Below are 16,224 nucleotides of genomic sequence, written 5' to 3' on the forward strand. Positions count from 1 at the left end.
ATTTTAATCCCTACTGCTTCTCTACTCTCATGTCTACCCATTTGTATCCCTCCTTTTGCCCACCAGTATTTCCCCTCCCCCACTGACCCACCATCTTGCCCTGGTCTGCTCTCTTTGTTGAGCACAGAGGGTTCTGTTTGAAAGAAGAAGGGAATCCTATGAAAATAAACCAGGGCCCAGAGGAACTGCCTGAAGAGAGCTGGCCCTCACCTTCCCCAGAGCCCAGCTTTCTCCAGGGCCTCTTGGCCGTGGGAGCAGGAAATGGGTATGGCAGGCAGCAGTGCTGACTGGGCTCTTTGTCCCCATGCCCAGCGGATACAGCTGACCGGAGGCCCCAGAGCCCAGCCAAGTGCACTGTTCTTGAAGTGCAGCCCAACCTCCTGCTTCAGAGGCAGGGACAGGAGGGGTTTATGGGGGTAGAATGATATGGAGGCAACTGCAAGTTACCCTCAAGGACAGAGATGCCCTACCCTCCTATGTCTAGGTGCAATTCAATCCCCACCTAACACTGGGCCAAGTCCACAGGAAGATGGCCTGAAGTCACCTTGGACCCTTGACTCAGGTGCAACTCCATTCCTGCTTTGACCCCTGCTTTGGAGGAAGGAGAAGCTGTGAACAAGTCACTCCTATAATCATCTAAAGAGACGCCCCTGAATGGATCATCAAACCCAGCCTATATGGGCTCCCCTGGAGCAGGAGGCTAGTTCTAGCCCTAAGGCCCAGCGTCAGCTGTAGAACCAAAAGCCAGGAGAGCATCACCTAGGTTGATTCAGAACAGAACAAAGCCTGCAGCCCACTCAGGATCAGACGCCCAGATTTAGTTCAGATGCTCAAACTAAACAGTCCCTGAAAAAGAATGGTAAACCTACAATTCTCCCAGCACCATTAGTTTTAAATACATAAAATGTAACACACAAAACTTAGGCCACTATTTAATCCATTTTCTGCTTCAAATTCCCAGAGAGTGTAACACCTCGATACTTTATTAGACAACTCATTCCATTTTTAAAGAGATCAATAGGGGCCGGCCCAGTGGCACAGCGATTAAGTGCACACATTCTGCTTCAGCGGCCCGGGGTTCACTGGTTCAGATCCTGGGTGTGGACATGGCACCACTTGGCATGCCATGCTGTGGTAGGCGTCCCACATATAAAGTAGGGGAAGATGGGCACAGATGATAGCTCAGGGCCAGTCTTCCTCAGCGAAAAGAGGATTGGCTGCAGTCAGCTCAGGGCTAATCTTCCTCAAAAAATAAAAAATAAAAAGATCAATAGCTCTTCCTTCCACTAAGCCAACAGCTTCTTCCTTGCAACTTTTACCCAGTAGTCCTAGACCTCTCCTCTGGAGCCACCCAGAATCCAGCTCAACCCTCTTCCACATAATGACCCTTCTTCTCATTAAGGATTAACATCCTTTCCCTCTTTCAGGCTAAAAACCTGAAAGTTTCTTCAACCTCTTGTGTGATAAATGTGGCTTCCAGACCACACTCACTATCCCAGTTCTCTCCTCTGCACTTACTTCACTTTGTCAGTGTCCCACTGGAAACATGACACCCACACAGAAAACTCCAGACATTGTTGCAGACTACAGAGTCTCAGTTTTAATTCATTGTCAACTACAACTCCTTTCTTTCCCAACCTCAACTGACCAGCTTTTCCCTCTAGCCCTTTTTGGGCCCATAAAAGTGATTTTTTTTAAATCCCAAATATGGGACTTTACATTTATTCCTAGTAACCTTCCTCTGTGAATTTTTAAGCATCATTCCCACCTACTAGAAATGGACTTTTCCCCTTAATTTTATCAGTTAGTTCAAATGCCTTCGATTTTGTGGAATCTGCAAAGTTGATTAGCCTACCTCCTCAGTTTTCACTGAAGTCACTGATAAAAACGTTGACTAGCATAGGCAGAGCCCTGTAGTCTACCACGATACACCTTCCTCTATGCCTAATTATTCCACAACATCAACGAAGAATCCATCAAACTATTCTTTTATCTAGTCCACCTTTTTCCACCTTGTCAACAAGGTCATGAGAGCTTGCCAAGAACCTCTCTGAAAGCTGTATACACATACCTCTGCTCTAGCAATCTAATGATGCCATCAAATGCTTCAAATAAAATTAGTAAATACACTGAAATGTCCATAGCTATACCACTGTCACAGTCAAAAACTGGAAACAACCCAAATGCCAGTCAATAGTGGAGTGGCTAAACAAATACCATGGAATACTAAACAGCAGTAAGAATGGACCATCTACCACTACAAATAAAAAGATGGATGAACTTCATAAACATACTAAGTGAAAAAGCCAGACACAAAAGAGTACATACCCTTTAATATCCATTTACATAAAAATAGGCAAAACTAATGCATGCTTCTAGAAGTCAGAACAGTGATTTCCCTTCATGTAAGTGTGGGGGGCAAGAGGGAGTGACTGAGAGAAACCAGGGGGCTGGTTTCTTATGTGAATGCTGTTTACACATATGTGTTCAGTTTGTGAAAATTGATCAAGGTATACACTGACATGTGCACTGTTGCTTTTGTACATTACACTTGAATAAAAAATTAAAATTTGAGGCGGACCTGGTGGCATAGTGGTTAAGTTCACGTGCTCCACTTCAGTGGCCTGGGGTTTACAGGTTCTGATCCTGGGCGCCAACCTATACACCATTCGTCAAGCCACACTGTGGCGGCATCCCACACAGAAGAACTAGAAGGACTTACAACTAGGATATACAACTATGACCTGGAGCTTCAGGGAGAAAAAAAGGGGGGAAATTGGCAACAGAGGTTGCACCCTTTCTAGGTTAGCAATCCTTTTGCCAGGCAAAGTTAGAAGAAAAATGGGACTGTGGCCTCCTCCTTTCTCTCCACCATCTATCATCTGCCCTCAGAGCATCCAGCCCTGTCCTTGCTGTTCTCACTCTGAACATTCCTCTCAGAGCCTCCTGTCCTCAGTCGCTTCTTCAGGTCCGTGTTTCTGCCGGGCGTGAACCTTCAGGACACTCCCCTCGCAGTTCTGGGCCACTCTTGTATTTTGTCTTGGTTACATCACCTCCCAGCATCTCTTATATCACATTTCTAAAACTCTAAGCTGATCAAAAAGCAATGTGTTCAATCACATTGGTTTCTTCAGATGATTCTCCTTTTCTTTCTAAAAAGATAATTTTCAACTATTTTATCAGAATGTCATTTTGAAAAGCTCCTGGTCTTTTTTTTTTATCCCTGGCTATGAGATTATAATTCTTTCCCCTTAACTTTTCTTCCATCTCTTTGTCTAAAATTTAGAGCAGATTCCAGAGAAAACCCAGCATTTCTTTTTCTGGAAGGGACAAACTCTGAGCAGGCATAGTCACTTCCTCACAAGGATTTCACATTTCCCCTGGTTATGGTAAATAATACTACTACTATGTCCTTATCCTTTAGAGATTCATTTTGAAGTCTTTATGGGTTAAATGATATGATGTCTTGGATTTGCTTTAAATAATCTAGTGGGTGAGGGAGGGGTGGTTGGAATATAGATAAAATAACATTGATAATCATTCATGCTGGCACTGGAATCCTGGGAGTTCATCATATTATTCACTCTACTTTTGTATATGTTTGAAACTTTCCATAATAAACCATTTCTTAAAAATTTATAGAGGTACTGCTTCTAATAGAATGCAACTGGTTTTAGCAAAAGATGCTCCGCGAGTTGAGGCTTCCATCACTACTGTATTTTCCCTTTTGTACAAATTTTATAGTCTTTATTATCTATTATTCTTTATTAGGAAAGCAAAATATTTATTCTCTCTCTGATCTGATGGATGGTGTGTAGTATATGCCCACAGTTACATTATTCCTACTTCTTTTTGCTTTTATCCTCTGTTCTCTTAACCATGCTTCTCCCTTAGGATGAGGATTTATTTCCATGCACTATTACTACGGGAGACCTTCAGGAAAATGCCCTAAATGGAACCCAACCACCTCTGACAACACCATGTAATAATTCTTCTTGCCAAGGTAAGCAGATAGGATTAACTGAGGCCAGGGTTTTTGTGCCCTTTCTAAGAGATAGGCCACATATCTGGGGTGAGGGAGGGAAGATTTCCCCTGTTTAGCTGTAAGAAGAAACCCACCTGCAGGTAGAGAGCTGGAAGCAGCACTGGGTGGTCCTGTTCATTACATTTGTTGGGAAAGAAAAAAAGGGCAAGTGAAATCCTTTGACAGGCCTCTGTGCCTTGGTGTACTGAAATTTCCCTCTCGCTGCAATCAAAAGAATCAAAACGTGACCTTGCCCAGAGGGAGCAGGCATCCCTTCTTACAGCAGATCCTCCTCCAAGTACCTCTCTCTTTGATATACGACATTAATCTCAGCGCTTCTAGCAAGTCCATCACTCTTAAACAAGGTGTACTCTTTCACTGTCTAATCTAATCAAATACGGAACTGTTCCCTCCTTGCAGTAAAAGTAAAAAGCAACTATATTTATTAGCTTTATTTTTAACGTTTGCAGATATGAGTCCAAAAGCCTCATTCCCAATCTTCTACCCTATTTTCTCTAAATGCATTCCTGAGCACCGTTTCCAGCTTTATTCTTCTTTCTATGTACTATCTCCTAGCCTCCAAAATACCCAGATTTACAGTTTTATCTGTGCATTTTACTCCTTTCCTCTAAAATTTCAGTTTACAGCCTTATTAAACGCATCTCTCCCAATCTCTGTGACATCTGCTCTATGCCTTGCCAGAGTCCATCCTTCCGGTATCTTAGCATTTACAATCAGGTACTATGTTCTCTGGTCTCTTTTCTCCTTCACACACACAGCCTTTGATTGAGAGAGAGATGAAAATTCCACCTGCCACTCAGTTCACTATCTTCAACTTCAAAGTCACCAGTGAGACATGTCAGGTGTCTTCTGATGTGTGACATCATTCATCCTACAGCAATGGGCACAAGGATAGCAGTCCATGGGCTTAATTGGCATGAAGAGCTCTTCATCATACGTCGCCCAAGAAAAACCACACGTCTCTGCAGTAGGCTTGTCTACGTGGAGTCAGTCACAGCGCTCAGGGAGCAGCCAAGCCCCTTAACTGGTATGCTCAGGCCTGCTAATACCCAGATGTCTCCAGAATACCGCTGCTACTTCCTCAGAAGAACTAAATTTAAGCTCTCGGAAAAAGCCTCAGATGTGTTGCCTGAACCCAGCAATTTCAAGCCTTTCCGCCTGTTCTCTGCTGTATCTCCATTTGTTTTGTTTGTGTTGTCTAATGCCAGTTTAGGATACTCTCTACACCTTAAAAATCGCTTTTTCTCCTTGATGTATTATTTCTTCCATTCCTTCTCAGATGCTGTTATAGCTCTCAGATAACAGATGGCCCTCAAACTCATTTACCTTTCTAGGCTACAGAACCGTTTCGCTTACTCAGGCATCATGGGTGAGAGCATCTGGCAAGAAGACACACCAAGCATAAACCCTATGGGTCACTGGAGCAGATTCCTCCTACTCCGCCTCCTGGAACTCAGTCAGCTCTAGAGTCGCTGTGGCTCTGCGCCACTCTGAGGGGCACCCGGAGGCTCGCATACTACGCCACTCCATCTGCTCCCTCTCACAGCCGGCCAGTCCTTGGTAATCGGATCCATACTGGTTTGCTCAGCTAGGTCTAGTTCAGCTCCTCAGAAACAGGACCCCAAGCCTGAGCGAGCATCAGAATCACCTGAGGAATGTTAATGGCCAGCTTCAGGGCTCCACCCCAGAAGTCCTGATGCAGAAGGTCTGAGACAGGCATTCCCAGGGGAGTCTGATGATCTGCCTGCTTTGGGTGTGCTACCTTCCGTAATCACATACAGAACAGCCTTGATCAAAATAAGCCTAAACTCTTCACTTAACTCAGCCTTCCTCTATCCTGGCTACACACTGGCATCATTTGACAAGGTTTAACAAAGTCCAGTGCTCAGGCCGCACCCAGGCCAATGAAGTCAGAAACTCTGGGACGGAGCCCAGGTATCGGCATGTTTACACTCCCCAGGTGATTCTAAAGCATGGTGACAACTGAGAGCCTCTCTTCCCAAGGCCCCCATCAGTACTCCTCAACAGCAACTTCTGCTTCCTCAATTCTTGTTCTCTAAGCCAATTCCCATTCTTCTGCCCAGCGGTTCAGATTTATTTGGTTGGGGAAACAGGAGGGAGAGGAAGAGGCTGTGAGTATTTTTTCAAACCCCCTTGGTGATTCCAATGTACAGCCAGGGTTTGGACCCACTGACCCCAGCTCCTTTCCCAACCTCCTCCAGGCTATCCCCTCAGCTTCTTCTGAGGCAGAGAGAAAGAGAACAGAAAAAGGAAGAGACGAAGGATGAACCCCTGAAGAGCCCTGAAGACCAAACCAGCACAGAGCTCTACGCACCCACACACTTCACTTACGCCGGTGAAGAGTTTGTCTCAAAGTTCACAGTGAACCCACAACAGAAAGAACCCAAGGCTCTGACTTTAGCCTGTTTGTTGCTGTGAATGTGGAACACGAAATGTAAGATTCCCCACCTCCAATTTACAATGGCTCTTGGGAAAATCCCTCTGGGAGAGGTAACTGGCTTCCAAGTAAAAGGTTCAAAGAGCGAAAATCAGTTGGGGGCCCAGCATCTGGCTGTTCCACCTCATTAGCCACAAGTACCAGAAATCAGTGGTTCTGGTATCAGGAAAAGCTGCACAAGGACACGTAGCCAAAGCTCTCAGACAGACAGAGATCCGAAGTCCTCTACAGTCCACGAGCAGCTCTAGGAGACTCAGGACGAGCTGTCTGCCCTCCCCTCTGCCCAGCTCCCACAGCGGCCCTCAGCCTCCTACCACTACCCTGAAAATCAAAGGCACACAATGCCTTTCTTGGCCAAGCTGAATCTGGAAGCATTTCTTCTGTTCATTCATCCAGCTGACGTTTGTTGAAGCACCGACTACACGCAAGTCAGCAGGGTCAAGTGTCAGGGACACAAAGACTCTTTGCCTGATCCCTAAAGAACAGTAGTCTGTTCCCAGGGGGCCCTGAGTAGATGTTGCTGGCTGACTGGTACGTGGGCAGACTGAGGACACAGGAGCTAAAATGTCCTGTTAACAAAAGGCAAAAAACCTAGGTTACAGGATGGATAAGAGTAGGCAAGGCAGGAACACAACTGTCCAACACTGCCAACAGTGGACTGATGCATGTCAGCTCCAAAGAAGGGGCAGTCATGTGGAGGAGGACTTCTGGACACCTAGCCCTGACTCTGCCAAGAGAAAAGTTCCACCTCTCCTGCAAAAGAGGAAGAAGAGTCTCGGCCCTCCTTTCTTTTTTTTTTTTTTAAAGATTTTATTTTTCCGTTTTCTCCCCAAAGCCCCCAGGTACGTAGTTGTATATTTTTAGTTGTGGGTCCTTCCAGTTGTGGCATGTGGGATGTCACCTCAGCATGGCTTGACAAGCAGTGCCATGTCTGCACTCTGGATCCAAACCAGCAAAACCCTAGGCCACCAAAGCAGAGAGCATGAACCCAACCACTCAGCCACAGGGCCGGCCCCTCAGCCCTCCTCTCTGATCTCTGAGCTACTGTAAAATTAAAACTGCTTTTAAGTCATCCAAAGACAGAATGTAGAAAGTAAAGTTTTTAGAAATTAATCAGATCCATATGACCATGAATACAATTTGCAGCAGTAGATACGGTTTTAGACTGACAATTATGTGTTAGGTCATTTACATTCTTATATACGTCATCTAATTTAATCTGACAGAGTACATTTATTATCTTTATCTTACAATTGAGAAAACTGAGGCCATTCAGCCAGTAGCCAGCTCCAAAGCTTGTATACACATTCCACCACACCATGTGCCTCCCTATTTGTATGCAAGGACTGGAACAATTCCAGCGTTAGAATTCCACGGGTGGAAAGCTTGGGTGCCCTTAGTCATCATTTCTCTCCCTTGATCAGTGCAGAGGATACCCTCATCCTTTGGGAGGCAGCAACGAGACTGCCTTTGTATCTGGGACTGGAAGTGGGATCATCTCCCCCTCGGGTAATGGGGCTTCTGGCTAGAGAGAACTGGAGCAATCCTCAAAAAACTCAGAAGCCAGAATAATCAGCTTCACAAGGGGCCATCTGCATAGCTCTCTGGTTGGGAATAGTAACAATTTATAATACCCTGGAGAGGACAGCAGGGTTCCTTCAGAACTCAGGATTCATTCATTCATTCATCCATCCGTCCACTCATCTAACAAGCATGTATTGAGCATCCACTGTGTTCCAGGACCTGCGCAAGTTCTGCAATTAAGACCCAGTCCCCAGCCTTCACTAAAAAGTGAACATGGGGGGGCCATCTCAGTGGCACAATGATTAAAGTTCGCACATTCCACTTCAACGGTCCAGGGTTCACCAGTTCAGATCCCGGGTGTGGACCTATGCGCTACTTGTCAAGCCATGCTGTGGCAGGCATCCCACATGTAAAAGGTAGAAGAAGATGGGCACAGATGTTAGCTCAGGGCCAGTCTTCCTCAGCAAAAAGAGGGGGATTGGCGGCAGATGTTAATTTAGGGCTAATCTTCCTCAAAAAAAAATTAAAAATTCAAAAGTGAACATGGACAATTACAAGAATCAGGTGCTATAGAAGTCACTAAGAAGCAACCCATCTAGTCTGGGGCAGTGAAGGGGATGCAGGTGGGCACTAGGACCAGCATTACCTGGACTGAATACATGGAGGCTGGTGCTGGTTGGGGGAAGGGAGGCAGAATTCCTGGCAGACAGGGCAACACGTGATTACCCTGACAATGAAATCAGCAATGAGTGAAGTCACCCACACATACAAAAAACTTACCTAAGCAATAAGCAGTAAACGATTTCAAGGTCTATTAGCAATACTAGCATATCTAGGGCTGCAGTTCATCAGCAGTTCTAAAGAAAGACTGTGCCTACAAAGGGACAGTCAGCCACCCTGACAGGAGCAGAAGCTGCCCTCTTGAAATTGTCACTGAATAGAAAAGGATGAAAATATGGCAGAAATATAGATCATGCCTCCGTGAGGTAGAGACTCCATTCTACAGATGAGGAAACTGAAGCTAATAAATTTAACCTGCCTGATTCCACACTCGTAACCACCATGCTTCGCTGCCTCCCACAAGGATGAGGGCATCCCTTGTGCTGTTCAAGGTAGAGAAATGCTGACTCAAGGAACCTAAGCATTCCAACCATAGAGAAGACCTTATTGTACAGGAAGGATATTTCATCCAACCTTTCCAGAAATATATCCTCAAACCAACTAAGGCAGGCTTAAATCTTTCCCATAAACTCCTCCCTCAACCCTGGTGCCTCCCTCTAACCACCACCTTCCTTGCCTTCAGTCTTCTGGAAAGCACCTCTATGTTTCCTTCCCTTCCCTTATCTGATGTCCACTCCACCACTCCACTGAAGATACCACCAAAGATTCCTCTGATCTCTTAGCTGCCAGTTCCAAATGACATTCCATTCTTTATCTTAATGGTTCTTCCAGAAAGGCTACCTTTCAGCGTAAACCCATCATGGTTGGGTGCACAGCCCTTCCTCTAGACTCCCACATCCCCACACTAACCACACCGCATTAGAATGGTTTACATATCTGTCTCTCTCATCAGCTATGAGCTACATGAGGGTAGACTGGGTAACAGTCATCCTTGTATCTCCAGGGCCTGGCCCAGAACTAAGCAGAGAGTAGACACTCAAATTTCACTGGATGAATAAACAATCTCTGAAATCTGACTCCCCTCTCATTGCCCTGAAATTTCCCTCGCCAAAGTCATCAGTGACCTCTATGTTGGTAAGTCCAAGCAACTCCACTCAGTCCCTAACTAGCTTCACCTCTAGCAGACTGGCCACTGTTGGCCACTGACTCCTTCTCAAACTGCTCTCTTCTACCATCTCCCAGTTCCCCTCCTCTCTCTCTAGATGCTTCTTTTCTATGTTTTTGCGGAATACCTATCCCTCAATGTTGGTATTCCTCAGAATGCTATCCTAAGCCCTTTTCTCCTCCCTTTCTACATCCTGTCCCAAGATTATCTCATCTGCTACTGTGATTTCAATTGCCATCTATACACTAATGATTCCCAAAAGTATATCATCAGCCCAAGCATCATGACTCCATAAAAAGTCAGGTGTCACTTAACGACAGGGATATGTTCTAAGAAAGGGGTCATTAGGCGATTTCATCATTGTGCAAACATCATAGAGAGTACTTACACAAACGTAGATGGTATAGCCTACTACACACCTAGGCTATATGGTACTAATCTTATGGGACCACCGTCATATATATGGTCTGTCATTCACCAAGACGTCATTATGTGGCTCATGAACGTACGTATGAATATCCAACCACCTACTGGACATCACCAGGCACAAACTCAACCTATCCAAAACTGACCCCGTCAAATTCTCTCAAACCAATTGCTCCTCCAGTATTCCCTCTGTAAGTAACTGGCATCACCCAAATCAGAAACCTGGGCATCTTATCATCATTCAACAACCTCTACCCATATCTAATCAGTGTCCAAGTCTTAACCAGTCTCCTCACCTCCAAAACATAACTCTAGTCCAAGCACCATCATCTCTCACCAGACTAATCTTTCTAAAAATCACAAGTTCTAAAATCTAAATCACAAATGTCACCCTTCTGCTTTAAAAGCCTGAAGAGGGTTTTCATTGCCATAGGAGAAAGCCTACTAAACTTAATACAGTTCGTGCGACAGATTGTATTTTCCAAAGATGTGTTGACAATATCTCCCATCCCACATGCTTTTCACACAATGTGACTTTGGCATTCCACCCAACAAGAGGTAGGGTCTGTGCCTCTACTCTTGAAACTGGATAGTCTTCTGTGAATGTTTCTACCTAGAGAGTATGGCAGGAGTGACACCATGTGACTTCTGAGGCTAGGTCATAAAAGGCAAGGAAAAATCCACTTTGGTTACTGGGATACTCATTCTTGAAGCCTTCAGCTGCCAAGTAAACAGTCCAACAGCTCTGAGGCTGCCATTATGTCAGGAAGCACAACATAGTCCGTGTGATCATGACCACAAGGAAAGGCCCTCACACCACTTGAAGAAAAAAGACGCCCAGCTAGTCCCCATCTTCTTCAGCACTCCCCTGTTCCAGCTCCTGCCACCATCTGACCACAACCACATGAGAAACCCTGAGTCAAAACTGCCCCACTCAGCCCTTCCCAAATTCCTGAGCCACAGAAACATGAAAGAATAAAATGACTATTGTTTTAAGCTTCTCAGTTTTGGGTGATTTGTTACATAGCAATAATAACTAGAACAGCTTATAACAACCTATCCTCCAACCTCCATTTACTTCTGCAGGCCAACTCGCAACCTTCCTACCTTAAACACAATGCTGCCGCTCGCCCTAAACTCCCTTCAGTGTCTCAAAGATACCCTCCTTTCTTGTCCTCAAGTTTTTATACATTCTGTTCTTGCTGCTCTGAGATGCTCCTCTTCCCTCTCTACTCTTAGTTAATTCTTCATCATTCAGGTATCAGCTTAAACTTTATTACAGAGAGTTCTAAACTCCTAGATTAGTTCAGGTCTCCTCCTGTTGGCTCCCTGTGCCTCACAAATCACAACACTCATCATAATCCATTGTAATCGTGTTGCATCGCCCATCCTGCCCCCTTCAGCATGCACATGCGCACACATGTGCATATGCACACACACACACTGAGAGCTCCATAAGGACAATGACCAGTGTTAGGAACTGCACTTGGCTAGTGCTTCAGGAATATTTGTTGGATGCTCAATCTCCAGCCCCATCTCTTTCCTTTGCTCCATATGGGCACATCCACCTACTAGCCTACAAATTTCAAATTCAATATGATCCCATCCTCCCTGTCCTCATAAATGATGCCACCACCCACGAGCTGTCCAAACTAGAAGCCTCATCTCTTCATTCAAGGAATATTTATGAAGCTCCTCTCTTTGCTTCTTTGCTGGGGACACAGTGGATTGGAAGACAGGCACAGCCCCCGCAGCACAGAACTTACAGGCTGGGGACATCTTTCTCATCCCCCACCTCTCTTACACTGGACATCCCAATAAGTGTTATTAGCTGTACTGATTATACCTTCTGAATTGCTCTCGGGTCCATTCTTTCCTGTCCACCCCCACTGCCACTGCGATAGTCCAGGCTGTTGTCATTTCCTGCCTGGATTGCTACGAGAGCTTTCTAACCGGCGTTGCGTCTCTGCCCCCAGCCTTGCCCTTAGGTCCCACCCAAGCTACACTGCTCTCCTGCTTAGAACCCTTCAGTGGCTCCTTAGAGGCTTTAGGATAAAATCTAAACCTCCAGAAAGGTCTGCTTCATGCTCTAGCTCCTTGCCTCCCTTTGTCCCCACACATCCCATACTCCCCCATGCACACCCCACACTTTTTCTCACCTTGTGCCTTTACAGGGCCTGTCCCTGCGCTAGAATGTCCTTGCCCCTTCTTCATTCACCAGATATTTACTGAGTACCTAGCAGATGCCAGGCACTGTTCTAGGTGCCAGAGACTCAGCAAGTGAGTAAAACAAAGTCCTTACTCTCATGATGTTTACATTCTAGAGGGAAAGATAGACAACAAACAAGTAAAATAATTAATGTCAGGTGGTGATAAGTGCTCTAAAGAAAAACCAAACAGGCTGGGAGTCTAAGAGTGACACTTTTAGAGAGGACAAGTCAGGTAATATTTGTGCAAGGATGTGAACGGGGTGAGGGAAGAAGCTCTGAGGGCATCTGGGGAAAGAGCCTTCCCAGCAGAAGGAACAAGAAGTACAAAACCCCTGAAGCAGGAATGCCAGGCAAATTGGAGGAAAAGCAAAAGGGCCAGTGTACTTGGAGCACAGAGGTGAGCCAGAGAAGTCAGCTGGAGTGGGCCTTGTAGGCTGTGGTAGGTGGGTGCTTCACCCACCACTTGACTCCTCCGCACCCTTCAGCACTGAGTGCAGACATCATCTCCTGAATACACCGCACTCCACCCGCTCCTAGCACTTACCATATACGATACATTTCATTGACTATTTTTGCCTGTCTCCTCCACTACACTGCATTCCCTGCAGACAGGGGCTCTACCTTTCAGCTCCATGTTTTATAGAACCCACTACATTCAGTAAATTTTTCTCGAATAGTCACAACTTTCTTCCTTTGTTCTGATTCCATGCCCTGCAAGCAAGTCCCCAATTACTAGACTGGTTTCCCAGTGACTATGATACTAGGAAGGAAGTGCCTTGATAGTGAACACACACCACTGGTCATTAGAAATTACATATGTATGCTCACCATCGTACATTAGTAGACTGGCATCATCATTTATACATCAGCTTCTGTTTTAGGTAAGTGTGACTCAGTTGGTGGGAAAATGACCAATTCTGGGTCATGAAGACCCAAGGAAGGCATTGCTCATGGAAGGGCCACATGAGCAGCCCCGCAAAAGCCCCAGATAACCCTTCTACCTCATCACTCAGCCCACCTTCCCTATTTCAGATGGAGGCCCCATCACCTCCCATCTGTCCAAGCTTGAATCCTTAGCATCACCTCTAAGAGCTCCCACACCTCCCCCACATCCAGAAGTCCTAGAAATTCCACCTTACAACTATTTCTTTATCCATCCCCTCATCTCCATTCCAAAGGCCCTGCCCACAGTGCAGGCCTTCACTACCATTCATGTGGATTCAGGTTTCAGCTTCCTAAACCGGTCTGCCTACCTTCCATCTCCCACTTTTTCCAAAAACATTCTCCACATGGCCACCAGGGTTCTTCTTCCAAGTAAATCTGATTTCACTTCCCCACTTAAAATCAATAGATTCCCCCTGCTTTCAAGATAAAGTCTAATCTGTTTAGGCCCCATGTAAAACCCTCCTTGAGCTGACCCTGGGTTACATTTCCAGTATCTGCCTCCTTGGCCCTGTCCCGCCCCACATTCTAGCCATACCAACTACCTGGAATTCTCTGAACATTCTGTTTGCCTTTTGGCACCTCCACACAGTTTCACATGCAATTTCCTCTGAGAGATGTCCTAGGATTTAGCTACCTATCTTTTCAAAATTCAGTTCAGACATTGTATTCTCTGTATCATCTTCCTAAGCTCTCCTCCTGAGAAGAAAGTTGTCTTGCTTGCTCCTATGGCACCTCTTTCATACTTGTTATATTGCATGACAAATATTTGGTTTGTTCTTTGTTTTTGTTTTGTTTTGTTTTTGAGGAATATTAGCCCCGAGCTAACATCTGCTGCCAATCCTCTTTTTGCTGAGGAAGACTGGCCCTGAGCCAACATCCGTGCCCATCTTCCTCTACTTTATATGTGGGACGCCTGCCACAGCACGGCATGCCAAGCGGTGCCATGTCCACACCCGGGATCCGAACCGGCGAACCCCGGGCTGCGGAAGCAGAATGTGCAAACTTAACTGCTGTGCCACCAGGCCGGCCCCCAATTATTTGTTAATATGTCTGTCTCCCTCACAGACTATGAGTTCTTGCATGGCAAGGGCCACACTTTATTCTTCTTTGCTTCCCAGCACTAACTAGAATATTTAGCACCTAGCACATAGTATGCCCTAAATGTTTCCTGAATTAAAGTTCTACATTAAAGCCCTTCTCTTGCTAAATCTGAAGGTTTAGCCTAAGTCCTCACTTTGTGCATGGGTTTATGGCATATCTTTGAGACAACTCTGGTAGAGTGAAAAGTCCACCAGACTTGTGTTTGAGGCTGGGTTCAATTGCTGCGTGACCTTAGGCCAGGTGTAGTGACTGTCTGCTTCCAGGCTCCTGTGAGAATGAAATGAGATTCACTGAAAACCACAAATCACGACTCAAGTGTAACGTATTGATGATTATTATGTTTAAAATTACTCTCTCTCTTGGCTGCTTATAGGACTTCGTTCTCTATGTCCCTCTGAAGTTATTAATGATAGATCTGGAAGAAGGTTCAGAAGGGCACCAAGACTGTAAGAATTTAGGGACATGTGATTCATGAGTTTCTTCCTTCAGTCATCGTTTAATGAGCACCCGGTACAGGTCAGATGCTGAGACCTGTGAGGACAGTCTGTCCAGATGCTTCCTACGCAGCAATGTCTCCTTTATCAAGCCATGAAACTGCTCAGGAGAAAACCAAGAAGAAGGAACAGGAAAAGGGCTGTAAACAGCCAAGAAAGATCATAATTTTAAGCATAATAATCATCGATATGTTACAGTTACAGTTAAATCATGATTTATGGCTTTCACTGAATCTCATTTCATTCTCATGATAGCCCGGGGGTAAACAGTCACTGCACCTGGCCTAAGGCCACGCAGCAATTAGATTGAACCCAGCCTCAAACACAAGTCTGTGCATTTTTCACTCTACAGAGTTGTCTCAAACATACGCCATAAATCCATGCACAAAACTCTGTGTCTTTTATTCACTGGGGAGCCACGCAGACTAATCATAACTGTGGCTACTTTGCACGTATTCTTACAAGGGTGTACATATGTGCGGATGTGTATGTGGGTGTACAAGAGTTTGAGTAAGTCTCTGTTCCCAAATTAGAAGCAGCAAAATAAAAAGGGGTGACTGATGGAAGTAGGCACATGCCAGAATCAAAGAACGACTGCTGTCAGAGATGACACAGATCAAAAAAATAAAACCTGATGAACTAAAGTCTGAGGCCACCGAGGAAGCAAACATTCATCCCCACCCGAGTGGCCTGGGAAGGCCTCATAGTCATACAAGAAGTGAGATTTGCAATGGTAACCCCAAGTCACAAAAAGAAATGTCAAGTTATGAAGGAAAGCAGACATATCATCAGTGTTAAAGACATTCCAACAAAGATGCTTAAAATAATAGAACTCTGGTGTTTAAAGGGATGCAGCCAACTTGGAAATTTACTTAGATGGAATAATCTTTGCCCTACAAAAGGTTTGTAACTATGTACTCACATTTGGGGGGACCCGGAGACCGACAGATCCTAAAATTAGTTTCACTAGTAAGTCAACCTACCAGATCATCTGTAAATGATGCAAGAGAAATTACAGATCACATTTAGGACCTCAGGGGAAAACTCCCTTCTTGCAACACAAGGCAGTGCCTTCCACCCTTCCCTGACTGTTGCCATGCGTGACAAACATCTCCACACACACAAAGATGAGTCTGAGCCACACACACGGACCCACAAAGCACAGGAGGACCCCAGAGAGGACAGCCAGCTCTCTGCCCAACAGTAAAAACAGGGAGGCTGGAGAAGAGGCTGAG

The 16,224-nt window shown here is 45.3% G+C and overlaps 1 protein-coding gene across 7 annotated transcripts in view; it reads right to left on the reverse strand.

The window, feature by feature from the left end:
- The window catches only part of SLC7A7 (solute carrier family 7 member 7), a 32,454-nt gene that overhangs the window by 7,777 nt on the left and 8,453 nt on the right, over window positions 1–16,224 (reverse strand). The gene's annotated exons all lie outside the window — the stretch shown is intronic.

The sequence above is a fragment of the Equus asinus genome, chromosome 2 (assembly GCF_041296235.1).
Source record: "Equus asinus isolate D_3611 breed Donkey chromosome 2, EquAss-T2T_v2, whole genome shotgun sequence".
NCBI classification, from domain to species: domain Eukaryota; kingdom Metazoa; phylum Chordata; class Mammalia; order Perissodactyla; family Equidae; genus Equus; species Equus asinus.